The 18,018-nt window shown below is 38.0% G+C and overlaps 1 protein-coding gene and 1 pseudogene across 1 annotated transcript in view; one reads left to right on the forward strand and one right to left on the reverse strand.

Moving 5' to 3' along the window:
• COL25A1 (collagen type XXV alpha 1 chain) overlaps positions 1 to 18,018 on the reverse strand; it is a 476,840-nt gene that overhangs the window by 444,591 nt on the left and 14,231 nt on the right. The gene's annotated exons all lie outside the window — the stretch shown is intronic.
• On the forward strand, positions 2,361 to 2,647 carry LOC102982347 (40S ribosomal protein S3a-like; annotated as a pseudogene).

The following is an 18,018-nucleotide window of genomic DNA, read 5'->3' on the forward strand; positions in this document are numbered from 1 at the left end:
GAGGGAGGCCTGCATACCACCAAAAAAAAAAAAAAAAAAAAAAAAAAAATAACTAAACAAAACAATACGTGCATGGTTCAAACTGCCTATCACCCAGTAGAACTACTACCTACTTGTTCCAGGCACAATACTGTTATTGATGCAACATTATGTGTCCCCCTTTGCCTTCTCCTTGGTGTCCTTCCATCCATGCTTCTGAAAGGGATGACTGAAAACTTCAGTGGAATTAGGACCTGTTTTCTCAATGACAATATATCTAACCAAACAGACAGGAAACCCCTGTGTAAAGTCCATCATCATCCATACATTCGTACTAATTTAGAACTTTTCTTAAAAGCCCAAGATTATACGCAGTTGCTTCAAGTAATTAGCCTGATTGAAATACAAGAGGCAGGACTGGCGCAAGAGAGGAAGGAGGGACAATCTTACTAATTTCTTCAGTTTTGAAACAGAAATTTTTTAAAATTTCTCTTCTCAAAGTATCTAGCAACTAATTTGGATTTTTTCCTATAAGTAAATATCAGAACAATGTCCCAAGAAAATCTGTTTTCCTACACTTCAAACAACAAATAAGAGTCTATAGAAAATATTAACACATAGTTCACAGAGAAATTTCACTCAATAGTAAATACCTTGGGAATCTTTCATAGAACTTAGATTATTTCCATGTATCTGACACTACTTCTACAGACCAATATTAGAGTTTTCTGGCCAATTAACATCTCATTATCATTATGTTACACCATGACTTGCATGTGAATATTTTCTCAACTCAGTATGTGCTATTATTTTAATGAACTTGAGATGAATCAGCACATCAGTTCAGGCCACCTCTCTGCAGCACAGTAATAGAACTTGATCTATATAATTTCAAACCCAGTATAATCTACTAGTCAGACAGCATGCAACTATGGAGCTTTATAAATGTACACTGATTATATCCTCTGTCTAGCATTCATATTTCATATATGCTGAAATGGTATACTGAAATAAGAAATTATTTGGCAGCTTCAGCAAACAAAAAGGCTGGATGGCTTAAACTATTAATTTTTTTTAATTTAGTCCTGTAATTCCTTGGGAAATGTTTTTTATGTTTTTCCTAAGAAAGTTATTTTGTAGAGCTGAACGGCCATTTACTAATTCTTACAGTATTCTGAAGAATTAAATATACAACCATATATATAAGGAATGTATTTCTTATGAAAATTTACAATATGCTACACTGAGTACTTAGGTTGGCTAATTGTGAGAAATTGCCTTCTGCTAATGATGTAGTTAAAATACGAATATTTTCCCCATGGAATACCTTTCAGTTTCAATTCTGTTCATGAAGAATTTGGTGACTTGGACAAGAGGTTCACCTCCCTTGAAGAACTCTCTCGACAAATGATTTTTTTAAGAAAGTAAACTAATCCTCCAATTTGTTACAACTGGTTTAATATTCAAGTTCAAATTCTGCTTTAATTGTAGTTATAAGACTTTCATAGTCAAGGACCAAGGAATGCAACTGATCTAGTGTTTAGCCATTAAGAAGGTAACTTTATGATTTTTTAAAAAATATACCTCTCTCATAATTAGAAGCAAACTACCAGTTCTTGAAAAGTAAAACAGTGTATAAAAGCAAATAATCTAATATAAAAGATATTTTATAAAACATGTTTTCTGCAGAACAGACCACTTCTGAAAATTCTACAATTAAGGGTATAAACATGAATAATCAGCTCTAATAAAGAAATCCCAATGTATGATTCTAAGGTACTGAAAGATGGGGCAGGGTCTAGCAGCTAGCAAAGGATCTACATCATCCTATGAGGAAGCTAGGGTTCCTAGAGCTCTTCCAAAAAACTGATCTGCACCCCCAGTTTCAGAGCAAGCATATTGTCACAGAAGCCTTCAGAGCAGAGCCAATGAAAACACTATTCGGTGATGATTCTTTTAACAGCTTGAATAATCACACTGAGATTCAAGTATCTGCCTCGGTCTTAACTGGTGTCTTTCACACAAGTGAATGCTAACTCTCTGGGTCTGCTTTAGGACCAAAGAAAACATAAAAATATTAAGCACTTCAACAGGCCTGAACAAAGAAGTTGAAAATTTGAGCAAATTTTAAGCATTCCCTTCTCTTCACCAAAGTGCATTACTATCTGTTTAAAAGATGTTTTAACATGAGAAACAACCCAAATGTTTATCCATTGACAGTATTGTTTCAATTACACATCCATTCAATTGAATCCTATTTAGCTGTTAAAGCAACAAAGGATGAGACAGTATCACCTATAAAATATTCTTGCCAAAAATGCTTAACCTGAATTTTATCAATTTTATAGGAAACACACCCTTTTGGCTCTCAAAGCAGCACCATGGTGGTCGGCAAGAACAAGAGCCTTATGGAAGGCAGCAAAAAGGGAGCCAAGAAGAAAGTGGTTGATCTATTTTCTAAAAAAGATTGTTAGGATGTAAAACCACTAGCTATGAGAACTATAGGAAAAACACTAGTCACAAGAACTCAAGGAACCAATATTGACCTGATGGCCTCAAGGGTCATGTTTTCAAAATGAGCCTTGCTGATCTGCAGAATGATAAAGTTGCATTTAGAAAATTCGAGATAATTACTGAGGATGTTCAGGTAAAAAAACTGCATGACTAACTTCTGTGGCATGGATCTTACTTATGAAAAATGTACTCTATGGTCAAAAAAAGACGGCAGACCATGATTGAAGCTCATGCTGATGTCAAGGCTAGTGATGGTTATTTACCTCATCTGTTCTGTGTCGGCTTTACTAAAAGTCTCAACAGAGTCAGAAGACCTCTTTGCTAAGCACCAGCAGACTTACTGAAAAAAACCTAAAAATTTTCAAGATGTTGCTTAATTTTTCTTTTGTGATTAAGAATGCACTCAAGCAACTACAGAGTATGAGTTTGCTATGAATTGACTTTATGTCATGATCTGAAAATTGCAGTCTTGAACAAATCCCTGACATCAGCTTACTATATTTTGTAAATTCTTCTCTTTTCCAAAAACATTAGAAAAAGTAGATTCCAAATAAATAAGGTATTTTTTAAAGTTAGAGGGATGGGAAGAACAGTTATTTTGACATCTTAGCTTCCTTTTTAATCAAACAGAAGAGATTCTAACTTTGCAAGGAAGGACTAGCACTCCACACCTTAAGCTGCCTTTAGAATGCTTAATTGGCCACATGGTCCGTTCTAGAAGGTACATGGATATGAGCTGGCTGTGACCTAAAGGGACAACTTAATGGTGGTTAACAACTAATAATCTACTCAAAGCATATTTTTACATGCAGGAAGCTCAATAGCATTCAAGAACAGGAAAAGCCACTTCCAAGTTCTTCATGGTTAGGTAACAGTTATTAATCTGTTTTTTCCCCAAAATACTGGTTTAAAAGATTATGTCCAGCTAGTTAATAAGGAGCAACACTAAAGTAAAGAAAACAACAGTGGGTGTTTTCCTTTTTAAGACTATATAAGCCCATTTGCTAGTCACTCTATTAAACTTTCTTCCTTGAAAACATTTCCCTTCCTTGAAAACCCCTAGAAGAGGGACTGTTCTTTCTAAGTTATAGTCAAATGCACTGTCAATATAATTATGAATTCTTGCTGAGTTTACAGAATATGTCAATATGCCATCCTGCAGGCAGCAGAAAACCAACTTAATGCGGAAACTGATGAGTCACACGGTTACATTCTGTTTTTGCTTCAAGTATGTTTTAGAAACTAGTTCACCTCTCCATGAAATCGTGTTTTTATATGAAGAATAAAGTTCATACTAAGCAATTCTTCAGCTACTCCAAAAATACAGTAGAATGCTGATAGATTACTGACTGCATTTTAAATCCATCTTTCCACTGAATAAGAGCAAAAGAAACCAAAGTTTCTGCAAAGCCTTCAGGACAAAACTTCAAGAACAGTCAAGTGCTTCAGAAATGATTATTATAATCAGAATACTCTTTTGTACTTAGAACACTAGAATATTTTTCCCTCTATAGCACGAAAACTAAACCAGAGCTAAATGGTGAAAAAATGAACAGACTTTGGAAGGAATTGTGAGAAGATGTCACTTAACTATAGAATCAAGAACAGTTTAAAATATTTTTAAATACCATTTGCTAATTCTTTATACTATGGTAGTATTACCCCCCCTGCCTTCAAAAGTTCCCTACCATGCCAGTGAGGATGCCAAGAGATCAGCACTTCTATTCACTTTCTAATGTGCAATTTGTATGCATTATGGGCTGTAGAAATGTTTATAATATTTGAATCACCAATTCCATTTATAGGTAATTATCAGCAATCCACACAAAGGCTTATATATCAGATTATTCACTGTGAAGTTATTTATAAAAGCATTAAAATAATTAAAAGGCACAAAAAGAGAAAAATTGTTAATGGGGAAAGGGAAGAAGCAAGGGGCAACATAGGGGTAGGGGAGTAAGAGGTACAAATTATTAGGTATAAAATAAGCTACAAGGATATATTATACAACATGGGGAATATAGCCAAATTTTATAACAACTATAAATGGACTATAACCTTTAAAAATCACTATTAGAAATCACTATTTTGTACACGTGTAACCTACGTAATATTGTACAGCAACTATACTTCAATAAAAAAAATATTTTAAGCTATGTGAATGCTTTTAGGTAGGTCTTACGCTCCAATTTGATGATAGGATACCCTAGTTTAATGAAAACATTTATCAACCCACAAAACGATTTGCTCTTAGAAATATTTTTTATCTAAACAGAAAAAAAATGTTCCATGACCATAAACAGTTAAAACACGATATATTATATTCCCCATTTTGGAGATTCACAATATACAAATCCTACAGTAAATAAATCTGCTTATATTTGTTTAACCCAGTGCATCTCTAATTTGTCTTGAAACTTCCTTCTTCAGAACGTTTGTTAACAAGAAAAGGAAATGGTGTTCTGAGGAACACAGCTGGACACACTGCAATAAACAAAAGACAAGACAACTGAGTGCATGGATCACTGGTAGAAAGACAATTCCAAAGGTACTCATAAATAGATTAATGGCAACCAAAGGGAAAGACTACTAGAAAGCCACTTGGTTCTGTCCTGAGCTCTCTTAAGCTCAGGCATTTCACCACAGAATCAGAAGAAAACAATGTTGGTCGGTTCATCAAATTTCCAAATCATATGAAGCCAAGATGAGTTGGAAATGTATTGAAAGAATCATGATCCTAACAAATTCTGACAAGGCTGAAGTTGGGTTCTATAAAAATAGATGAAAATTTAGTGAATATATATAATATAAAGGCTTGATTTGCCTCTCCCTCCCCCCCCCCCCACAAAAACCAAAACTGCCATCTGGAGCTTTATTCAAATCAATGTGTAACACTTTAAGAAAGAACAACCCGAAATGCCTGAAGGACAACCCGAAATGCCTGAAGGAGTCAAGGGCATTTATTCCAAAAATAAAAACCTCAATAAGAAATACAATAGGTGATTTCAAATATTTGAAGAGTTGTCACAGGACAGAGGTATTTGATTTATTTTTTATGATGCAGGGTGGGGATGGTGTACAGAATCAAATGAATGCCCACAAGAAGATGAATTTTAACCTAACAAACAGAAGAAACTTTTTAATAAACCAGTCTAAAGACTGAATGGTCTATTCAGGAGACAATCATAAGTTAATGACCATTTAACCAGAATGTCACTGAGGGAATTCAAGTACCAGGTGCAATGTAAGTCTGGATAACCCTTAAAGACCCTCCCAACATTGAGATTCTAAAATACTATCAGAGACAGCATTACCACTTGGAGATATTACCAAGAATCACGCAGTACACTCTATATGGAATCAGGGACACCAGTGCCAACAGGTACCAGGAGCTGACTCAGGAGATCCAGTTGTCATTTTTCAGGGTTTTGCAAGCCCATCATTAAACAGTCATTGTTAACATTTAAATTATATAAACTTACAATGAAGTAAATTATATTAAAAACAAAGCTAATAAACACCCAAACTTATCACTTTCTAACGCCACTTTGTTAACTTGCCATTGAGGGAATTCAATTCTGACTCTGGTAGGATAGTCACACCTTGGAAATCGACAAATGCTACAAATCGGGGCTTTTTTTTTGAGAGCAGTTGTTAAATATTTATCATCAGCACATCACATCAGTAGTACCTTTCATCAACAACTATTTATTAAGCTCCCACATATACAGCTTTAGGCTGTGTGAAATAGAGGTACAAATCAAAGCAATCGTCCTCAGGAAACAGGAAAACCGGAACTAGGAAGCAATATCTGAACTTTCAAAAGTGATCTGCCTTTTTATTGAATACATTGTGGTACATTTATACAACAGATTACCCTACAGCCTTTAAAAAGAATGATGTAAATCAATTTGTGTTGGGAAGATACACAACAAACTAATAACAGTAGACTCCTCTAGGGAGAGACATTGTGTACCATTTTTAATACAAATGTTTGCTTTTTTGTCATATGCATGTATTATTTTAATAATAATAACAACAATGCTGGAATCAAACACAAAGAAAGAGGTCGACCTTGGGCAATACTTTGACCACCAGGTAAAAAAAGAGAAGCAGCCACAGGGAGAAAAGAGAAGTGGCCTTGACAAAAGCAGTAGAAGCAGAGATAAAATTCTTAAGCTCAGAGGGCACTGCACTGGACGCCTCCTGCTGAGGGGATGATAATACGACCTGACTGCTCTGACCACCTCCCATCTCCTATTCTTCTAGGGCAGCGGTCCCCCACCTTTTTGGCACCAGGGACCAGTTTCATGGAAAACAATTTTTCCATGGATCGGGGGGGCGGGGCCCTGGGGGAATAGTTTTGGGATGACTCAAGTGCATTACATTTATTGTGCACTTTATTTCTATTATTATTACATTGTAATATATAATAAAATAATTATACAACTCACCATAATGCAGAATCAGTGGGAGCCCTGAGCTTGTTTTCACTTGCCAGTTACTGACAGGGTTTTGATATAAGTCTGCCAGCAATTGATTTATTATGGTCTCTGTGCAGTCAAACCTCTCTGCTAATGATAATCTGTATTTGCAGCCACTCCCCAGCGCTAGCATCACCGCCTCAGCTCCACCTCAGATCATCAGGCATGAGATTCTCACAAGGATCATGAAACCTAGATCCCTCGCATGCGCAGTTCACAGCAGGGTTCGCGCTCCTATGAGAATCTAATGCCGCTGCTTATCTGACAGGAGGCGGAGCTCAGACGGTATAATGCGAGCGATGGGGAGCGGCTGTAAACACAGGTGAAGCTTCGCTCACTCACCTGCTGCTCACCTCCTGCTGTACGGCCCAGTTCCTAACAGGCCACGGACCGGTACCAGTCCATGGCCCAGGGGTTGCGGACCCCTGTTCTAGAGGAGCCAGCTGCAGAGTTGATATTCCTGCCTTCCTTACTCACTGGGTATCCTGAAATCGCTAGCAGTGATTTCGACCCCTGGGGGACATCTGGTAATGTTGAGACATTGTTTCATTATGGAAATTGAGTGCAACTGGTAGCGAGTCAGGAGAGGCCAGGGATGCTGCTAAACATTCTACAATGCACAGGACTGCCCCCCACAACAAAGAATTATCCAGTCCAAGATGTCAGCAGTAACAAAGCTGAGAGTCCCTGCACCACTGTTACTTAAGGCCACATGGATGGACCTCTGTTCTTTAAAAGCCAAGAGAGGCTAGCCAAGACCCAGAGATGCTCTCCTCACTAGAAAACATGGCCATAGAATCTGAACTGATATTTAAGAAACCCTGCAAGTCTCCTTGAAAATAACTGCCATGGAAAGTACACTGGAGAGGGGTTAAAAATGTTACACTTGACCTAACAACTCCCAGAGATAATTTATATTCAGAAAAAAACATCTAATTGGTATGTCACCATCATTTCTGCAAAGTATCACAGTACTCATTAGAGAATTTTTCCATTTTCTAGAAAAAAGTCTTTTAGAAATTCAAATATCAACTCCTCTAATAACATGTTGCTATTTTTGAAGTTATGAAAAGTAAATGAAGTGGAATTATGAGTTTAAATTACAAATTATCATTATAGTTTTAAATCCATTAAAATTGGATACAGTTGGCTACGGGCTATGCTTTTGTAGCTTTGACTTCTCTTGTAGTCCAGTCTACATATCTGACACCATTGTTCCTTCATGAGAGCTTAGCAGCCCACTTATTTCTTTAAATAGTAAGGCATATGGCACTGGGTCTCATTCATAGTTAATCACAATAAATATTTTACTAATTGAAAAAAAAATTTTTTAAAGACAACTATACACATGACCCCTTCACCTTTGCCAGAGTTGACTGGAGTTAGGTAATACCAGAGGTCAGTTACTACCCACAATATAGAAATTTTACATACTAATATCCAAAATATTTAATATTTATAATCAACTCTCTCCTCCATCTAGTAATATGGGACTACCAGAACATAAGCTGCTTCTGACGAAGCTAAATATTTCCCTACCAAAAAAACCACCACTCACCATGTACCTTCAATGTATCGGCCCTCACCCAGCCCCTATTCTAACATACTTTCTTCCTAGAATGTATACGCTGTGCCGTTATCTAGCTTCAGCCATTCTTCTGCCAAAATTCCAGTGGGTTCAGCCAAAAGGTGGCAGCAACTGAAACACGTAGGAACAAAGAAGAGCATCCATACACCTGGGCAGCTGAGGGCTAAGCTATTGGGATGCTGGTAAGTGAACAGTGTGGGTAGGTAGTGGCAGAAGGGGAGGCAGATCAAACAAGGCAGGGACAACAGAAGAGGTGACTGGCCAAGAACAGGAAATAAATCTTAGAGTATGGACTAAAGACAAGCTGTCTGAAGTAGCAACACATGAATGAATACGAAGGGAACTGGATGGAGTGTCCAACGAAAAGCCAAACTAGTAGGTAACTGAAGTCAAAGCCAGGATGTCCAAAAGAGCAGCACAGAATCCCAGAGGCAACCACATGCTCACACCAGGCAAGTATGGCCTGTGTAAATGTAATTGCCTGGGCATAGTATACCAAAACACAAGAGCAAGGTCAGCAATTCCTTCTTTTACATTAGTGAAACTACTCACGGATACCCAAATACAGGAAGCTGAGTCTTCCAAAGTGGTCTCTACCTTAAACAAATTTTCAGTGTTACCATTTTAAAGGCACTTACGTGCATCATGCTAATAATATAGGCCTAGCAATCAGCACTACCCCCCATGGGTCTAGTACATAAAATACATAAAGCCTAACTGAAAGGAACTGTCCTTTAAGTAATTTTAGCAACAATAAGAAAATTGAGTACCACAAGATAAGAACATGGATAAAGACAAAAAATAAATAACCATTACTACACTAAAGAGAAAAAAAAAAATTCTTACCTAAAGAATTTTTTCCTGTAAAGTTGCTTTAGTGTAATGTAGGGGGAAAATATGCACTCCAGCATAAACTAGTTTTCCAGCAGAAAACTATGCATTGTCTAGAGCACACCCTTCCTACTTATGTCATTCTGATTCTTTGGGAGCTATTTTAAAACTCTGTAAGTTGTAGATAACTAATAACAAAGCCAAATAAATCTTGTCTATAGACATGCAAATTCTTTCTGACTGAGTGCAATTGACTTGCCTCCCTCACTGTGGCAAAGTCCAGTTTTGCCTCCATTTATACAACAATTTCAATATTCTACAACTATAAATGTGTCTGTCTTTAAATTCTCCTTTGAACTGGTTATCACATCTCACCACCTAATTCTTTAATGATTTAAGTGAAGTCATTAACACGTTCATTTTCTATCTGTAGGAAAGTCATGGTTTTACTTTTTTTGAAAATTATCTTTTAACAGTAGTTTTGGAGAAACAATTAGTTACTTTTTGAAATTTGGGAGAAATATTGATACTTACCATTGATGTTTTCTCAGTTATACTGCTGGATTTAATCACAAGTATAGCTATTGCCCAGGAAAAGCCTAGAGGTTTGGGGACCTAAGGGTGACAGAGTCCCTGAATGGTCAAATTAGAGGTAGACCATAAGCCAGGCAGAGTGTCATCCATTGAATGGAGACAAAAATAGAGTTTATGTTCATGCTAGAGAAGGGGAGGAAGAGAGGATGGAAAGGAGAGAGGCCTGACTAGAATGGGAGTTCTCATTCAAGAGTATAGAAGACCCTCTATTTTTGTAGTCTCATAGGTAGTACATGGCTACATCCCAAAGACAACCTTGTCCACTCTGTTTGCCAACAACAGCTCACTTTAGGACAATGCTTGTTCATCTCTGTCTCTGGGTGTGTTTCTGGTGTTCATTCTTGGTTTTCAGAAGTTCAATGAACATTATTAACCTCATCACATCCTATAACTATAAAGCCATGTGAATGTTCAAAATGCTAGTGGTTTATGACTACAGTTAAACAAAAATGGAGACTAAAAAATTTAAAATGAGGAGAAAAATGATGTATGATATACATATCTAGGGGATAAATGTGACCAATTACAAAATTCCTCTATCTGGGATTTCTTCTTGAGGATTGGGGCTGGAAGCAAGGGTTTTCTACTCAAACAGATGAAGGCTTAAAAGAATAAAATACATTCTGAATCTAATGTTTCATGGGATCACACACAGAAAACAGAAAAATTCCCTGGTGGTGCAGTGGTTGGGGGTCCGCCTGCCGGTGTGGGGGACGCGGGTTCGGGCCCTGGTCCAGGAGGATCCTGCATGCTGTGGAGCGGCTGAGCTAGCTCAACTACTGAGCCCGCGGGCCACAGCTGCTGAGCCTGTGTGCCGCAACTGCTGAGGCCTGTGTGCCTGGAGCCCGTGCTCCGCAGCAGGAGAGGCCACCGCAGTGGGGGGCCCGCGCAGCGCAGCAGAGAGTGGCTGCAGCCGGAGGGGGCCCATGCGCAGCAGCGGGGACCCAGCGCAGCCAAAAATAAAAATAAATAGATTTAAAAAAAAAAAAAAAGGGCTTCTCTGGTGGCACAGTGGTTAAGAATCTGCCTGCCAATGCAGGGTACACGGGTTCAAGCCCTGGTCTGGGAAGATCCCACATGCTGTGGAGCAACTAAGCCCGTGCGCCACAACTACTGAGCCTGCACTCTACAGTCCGCGAGCCACAACTGCTGAGCCCACGTGCCACAACTACTGAAGCCCACGTGCCTAGAGCCCGTGCTCCGCAACAAGAGAAGCCACCGCAATGAGAAGCCTGCGCACCGCGAGGAAGAGTAGCCCCCACTCACCGCAACTAGAGAAAGCCCGCGCGCAGCAACGAAGACGCAACATAGCCAAAAATAAATAAATAATTTTTTTAAAAAACACAAAACCTCAGACCTCTCAATTCAAGGATACTTTTGGCCATAAAAATAAGTTACCTTTCTTTTTAACATTCCAAAAATGGTAACATAAAGTTTTTCACCAACACATAGCATCCCTCATACAGAATTTGATTGCAGAACCAAAGTAATATTCAGGAGAGTATCAGAAGTAGCTGAAATCTAAAGCATTAAATAACTATGCACGGAAGGAAACTACATAGAAGAACATAAAGGCCCTGGTTTCTTTACGGATGTATTTTCTCAATACTAGAGCTTTTCTTTTATTAAAAACTTCCAGATGCATAACATGTAGAGTAGTAATAAGCCACGCTGTCAAGCTTGCTGCTTAAACTCCTGGGAAGTTGTCAGTATATCCGTAAGGTTTTGACAGTAAATTTAGGGAATACAGTTTGTCTGGTTAGACCTCTTTTTTGCAGCTCACAATAGCTTTGGCTGGTATACTTGGTCTTTCCAGCCATTAGTACTTGGTCAGTCTACCTTTGCTGCTTTACTAATAATTGTCTTCTCTCAAAAGGCAAAGTAACTTAAAAAAGAAGTCATTTTTCTCTTCCAGAATTCCTGGAAGTCCATAGTTTAAGGCTGTGGGACTTCCCTGGTGGCGCAGTGGTTAAGAATCCGCCTGCCAATGCAGGGGACACAGGTTCGAACCCTGGTCCAGGAAGATTCCACGTAACGCGAAGCAACTAAGCCCGTGAGCCAAAACTACTGAGCCTGCGCTCTAGATTCCGTGAGCCACAACTACTGAAGCCCGCGAGCCACAACTACTGAAGCCCACGCCTAGAGCCGGTGCTCTGCAACAAGAGAAGCCACCGCAATAAGAAGCCCACGAACCGCAACGAAGAGTAGCCCCTGCTCACCTCAACTAGAGAACGCCTGCGAGCAACAACGAAGACCCAACGCAGCCAAAAATTAATTAATTAATTAATTTTTTTTTAAAGACTGTGTATTAAGGAGAATATAAACTGCTCACCAAAACTCAATAACTTGTACAGTTGTCATTCTACTATCTGCCCAATAAGACAATCAAGGTGTTGCACTTGACCAAACTACTGTCCACAGCTAGCTATGCATACAGTAAACAGCATTGCTGATGACACTGGACGTTCACCTCAATGGGAGGAAGAGTTTTGCCTTTCAAACTTCTTTTTGCAGTACTTGTTACAGAATGGTTGTACCCAGATTTACACTTTCTTTCTGAAATATACTACGTATATCCTTTCAGTACTGGCTAAAATGTTGTTAATTCCTGAAGATTTTTCCTATTATTATTTAAACACAGATGCACAATTCATATATTCACATTGTACTGTCAATTTAAATTTTAATACATAAACATCATCAGTTTAACACAAATAAGAATCAAATCAATAAGAAAGTCTCAAAGATCTTAGAAGTATCTTTAATAACAACTTTCTCACAATATAAATTTTCTATAAATAATATAATTGGGGGATAGTTACTTTATGTACACTACTTTGCAAACCAAGTATTCACTATTAGTTGAAAAAAATCAACTGCTTTAAATAAATATATAGAAGAGGCAATGGATTGCGGTAACTTGGTGAGAAAGCCCCATATTAATATCCAAAATTAAAGAATAAGCAAAAATACAAAGGAAGAAATGTGAAAAACACACACACACACAAAAACTGTCACAAAAAACAAGAACAATGTTATGACTTGAAAGCTGAAAAAGATAAGTGACTTTAAGACAAGGGATGAGGTGAGATGCTGATTTCCTGATGCACAGTACCACGCTCAATTACGCAATGCACTTTTCCAGCTTTCCAGCGCTACCTCTATTATTACATCTCCTTTGCTATACTACTAAAACCCATTAAAGAACGGTATTATAGTAACAGTCATTTCTGGATTCTATTCATTTTAATAAGTAATTTTGCTTCCATCATTCCTTGTAATGTTTCTAGTTACAGAATTTTGGAGATGAGTTATGTGTTGACAAACATATGGTATCCCTAGACAGAGGAGCTGGGATCACAGTAGAGATTGGACTTCCAGTAATTTTCTAACAGTATCCAACGGATTCCTAAGGTTCTTTGGAGATCCTCAGGGGCCATCAGGAAGGGAGTGGGGCAGGCAACGGAAAGAAAAATCATCTAGGGTTTTGGCCTCTGTCCCCTCTGACCTCCAAGGTCAATCATTGTGTGTGTAGCTGACATTGTATCCAATTTCATATACTGGATTTCCTCCTAAGATCTTTTCTAAAGGTTCAGCCTCCTTGAGAAATGCTGGAAAACACTTGAACCACTTGAACTCTAAGGTTTTTATTAGTTTCAATATGTTCTGGCTCACAAAGACCTCAGGGAAAATGTTTAAAAGGCATGGGGATAAGGATATTAGTGTATGTAAAGAGATAAACCACAATAAAAGTTCTCAACCAAATCAAGTTGACAGATCTTCATTATGATCATTAAGAATTTTTATAGCTAACTTTCTGTAGAGAACTCTACAATAAGCCCTAGAGATACACAGATACAAACCAGAACCCCAGCCATGGAGCTCATAAATGAGATTGGTAGAAATGGAATCACAACCCACTCCCTCAGGAAGTGGAAGGCAATTACTCTGTGAGACCACTTAGCAGCTAGCATCAGGGTCTGCCCACAGGGACACCTGGTCCTTGACACACTTAACTCACTTGACCCCCAACCAGGTTAATAATCATCCTCAGAAAGGAAGCTATTTAAGGTGCCTGTGTTCATTCGAACTTCGTGTGCTCTGACCTTGAGCCCTAATTTTTTTAGTAGAAAAAAGATTTTTAGTATGCCAAAGTTCACTGGCAAAGCCCTAGAATTTGACAGCAATTCTAGCATGACTTTAAAGTCAAATGGTTGATTTTTATGCATGGTTCATGGAAATATTTTATCTTATGATCATATCATGTATATTTTTTAAATGCCAGCTGGATTTTGGATCCCCTGGGACACAAATTGGAGTTTCACAATTCCTAGAAGGGTAATACAAACAACTTACCTTTAATAACTGTCAGAATTGACCTAAGATACAGGGATATTGGGATAGAACTGTGCCCATTTTCCAGGCACATTGAATTCTAGCATCTCAAGGATCAAAAGTAATACTACCATTCTGGCCCTGTAATGGACTGGATGGAGAGACTCATGAGATTTCTCCCTCCAATTAGCTTCTACGAGAGCAAAAGAGGGTGCTGGGGACAGAGCTATAATGGAGAATTGCTCCAACTCTCTAACCATTGTCCAGATTTACATTATAACAGGAACTCTAAAGTATCAAGCTTGATAAATATGATGGTAAAGAGATATGATTCCAAGAGATTACAGGATAAGGGTGGCTTTTTCCTCCCCGTTTTCACTCTCCGTTACATGTGAACTCTTTGATTAAAAAAAAAGGAAAGTAGGTTTTACCTTTGACACGACCAGGCCTACCTCTAGTTAGACATATTCTGACTCTTAATATTACCATAATGCACAAGCTAGCGCTGCCTACAGTTCATCCAATTTACTCAGCCACTTAGCCTAAACATGAAAACTGTATTTAAATATGTGCTGACTACATGTAAAATATAAGAATAAAAACTTTGTGTACATAATTCAGAAGCCTAGAGCTCCTAAAATCTAAATTATGAATATACAAATAAACAGACAGTTTTTGGCATTCCTGGCAAATCAGACTAAGGAACACAGTAGGAGAAAAATAAAGAACACATCCCAACTATCATATTATGTGGTGACTGAAGGTGAAATGGAGACTCCAGATGAAATGACGTCAAAATCATGATAGCGATTCCAAATGATTCTTGATTCTGAGAAATTACAAAATATAAGCACAAAATCTCCAACTGGTAAATTCAATTACATTTAGTTCATTTATTCTAGCTATTGGAATACAAGCCTCAAGTTCATATATGTGAATTTATCTACTAAACAACTGAACTTTTTGACTAATACAAATGTGAAATTTACTAGGTTATTTTAAATATCTTAAAGCTGATAGGACAGTCTAGTCTTCAAATATAGATGGAAGAAATTACTTGCTCCTTCCATTAAACTTTTCCATAGCAAACAGAAGTCTGCTGGGAATGTAAGTGAGAAGGAGCTGACAGAACAGAGGAAGTCCCACTATTCAGCTCAGTTCTTCCTCCTTGTGGTCACGAAAGGAAGGTGCCTGCCATCTGGTGGCATTTCTTCAAGGAATCCTATCATTTAAAGGGCACAGAATACTCCGGTGAAGGAATATATGATACCAATGAAAAGTGCTCGATTTTAATTTGTAAGTGGTTTCCACTTACTTCTGCTTCCCACTCTTCTGCATCTCTTCCTTTTTAAAAGTTGACCATACAACATTTTTTAATTTGCAAGGTTGCTAAACACATCCCAAATGAAACAGTAACTAGGCATGTCTAAGAATTCAGTATGCAGGTGTGCCACAGTCATTTTTAACACAAATTCTAAAAAAATAAGTGTTAAATATCATGCTGCATTAAACCACTGTGTGGAACTTCACCTATATTGGCCAACAGGGAGGGAGGGGATGCCTCTGTGTTTAGCGGTCCACATACTGGGCTATTGCCTGCAGCCCAGACTGACACATACATTGTTTTCCCATTCTCAGCTTCCAACAAACCACCAGGTAGCATCTATAATGTGGAAGGATGGAATAAAAACACTTTTTTATAATAGGTTTTGGATGGTTTCCACTCAGGATAACATAGATTGATGTCATTTTGATGAGTGTCTAGTGAGGTTCCCCCCGCAGCAGACAATGCCTCCCTGAACTGTAAAACGGTCCTGATTCTGACACGTTTCCCCTCCAGCTCTCCATTCACCTAATCTTGTCGATGAGAGGATGCCCTCCTCCTTCATTCCTAGACCTAATCTTGACATTCAAATACTGTTTTTTAAAACACCATGTAGTTGACTTTACATAGTTACAAACCAATCAGAAGCACTGCAGGTTATTAAGATCCTGAGAGGCTATTTGTACCTACACGTTCTTCAACTGAGCTAGAAAGAACTAACACTTATGCAGAATGCATATCCTTCTCTTAAATAATTCCCGGCTCATGGAAAAACAGAATTACTAACGTAAGAAAGAGAAAAGAATATTTGAAGGATTTGCTTCTTAATGACTTTTTAGACAAGAAAAACAGAGGAGAAGCTAAGAAACAAGACCACTGCTTCAAGAGGCAATTTGTCCTCGGTCCTTTAGGTGACCGAGGCATTTTGCCAGCTGTCACTACTGACCAACTAAAAATGTTACACCCAAACTGCTGTACTCATTAGGACTGAAACCATTTAACATGAAGACTTTAAGGCACTCAGATGTCACATTGTATTGTTTGGCCTTCGGGAGAGGTGGGGAATGCCTGCTATTTATGGCATTTTAACATTTATGGCATTTTAATTTGCTTTCTTTCTACAAACAGTTTCTGACTATTCTTTACCTTACATAATTGAAAATCTATACATTATTAGGTCCTTACTTGATGCACTCTTTCCATTCATTTTGTAGCCGGTTAAGAAAAATGTACAGCATAAGTGAAAAACCATGTTAGTAGGAAATTCAGTTTTATATGATAAAGTAGATTTATGTTAGCAAGGTAATTTAAAGGTCTTCTCATATGATGGGAAAGGGTGCACAACCTTAAAGCTACAGTTAACCTTTATTTCCTCCCCAAATTGAGAAGATGCCACAAAAGCAGTCACCAGAGGCTGTATCACTCATATTTGTGAATCGGAGGTACTTTTACTTGCCTACATTTAATCTTACTTTGTATCCAACCATTTTCATAGACTTGGAGGATGTGGAAGAACCTCGGAAATTATGGAATATATCTTTTTTATTTCTAGCTAAACTCTCTGAGTAGATGACTAGACATGTTACATTATTTCATCATTATCTGTGAACATAGAGGAGCCAGAGCCAGTGGAACTGTTCACTACCACCAGGCAGGAAGTTTCAACTCTTATTCAGCCCAAATCTCACTGCTTTCAGGAGAAATGTAGAAAAACAGATCACCATGCTATCTACCACAACCTTTTATATATTAAAGCCACTTTCTGTTTCAGTTGGATATCAGTGTAAACCAGCTATCAGTGCACCTTCATCTGGCCATAAATTCTTGGAAAGCCAAAAGCCAGGTGAGGCTTTGCAAACCAGCTTTTTATCCATTGCTAGAGCACTTATGTGTAATCAGAAGCCAGATTTTCTCATATTATGATTTTCTCCTACTGTGAATTTCTCTTTCCCACCCCACCCCCAAAGAAAAGAAAAAAAAAAACCATAGTATTAACAGTATGGAAGAAATTTTGGTCATGTGCTCCAAAGCACACTGTACTTTTTCTTGGTTGTACTTGTCATGCCTGTAAATTCATGTCATTTTAAAATGCCTATCATCCTCATAGAAGTGTAAGCGCCATGAGGGCAGATACCAAGTCTGCCTTGTTCATCAGCATTTTTCCTGTATCTATATATTTAGCACACACAGTCACTTCATACCTGGAGAATTGACAAATGCCCTTCAAAATCACTCTAGTCCAACACTCCTATTTGGAAGATATGAAAACAGAGTCTGTAAAAGTCATTCTTGGAAGTGATTTCCCCAAGATTGTACAACATGTTAATGGCAAAGCCAGGGTTAGAACTCTGGATTCTTTTTTTTTTTTT

The sequence above is a fragment of the Physeter macrocephalus genome, chromosome 7 (genome assembly GCF_002837175.3).
Source record: "Physeter macrocephalus isolate SW-GA chromosome 7, ASM283717v5, whole genome shotgun sequence".
NCBI classification, from domain to species: domain Eukaryota; kingdom Metazoa; phylum Chordata; class Mammalia; order Artiodactyla; family Physeteridae; genus Physeter; species Physeter macrocephalus.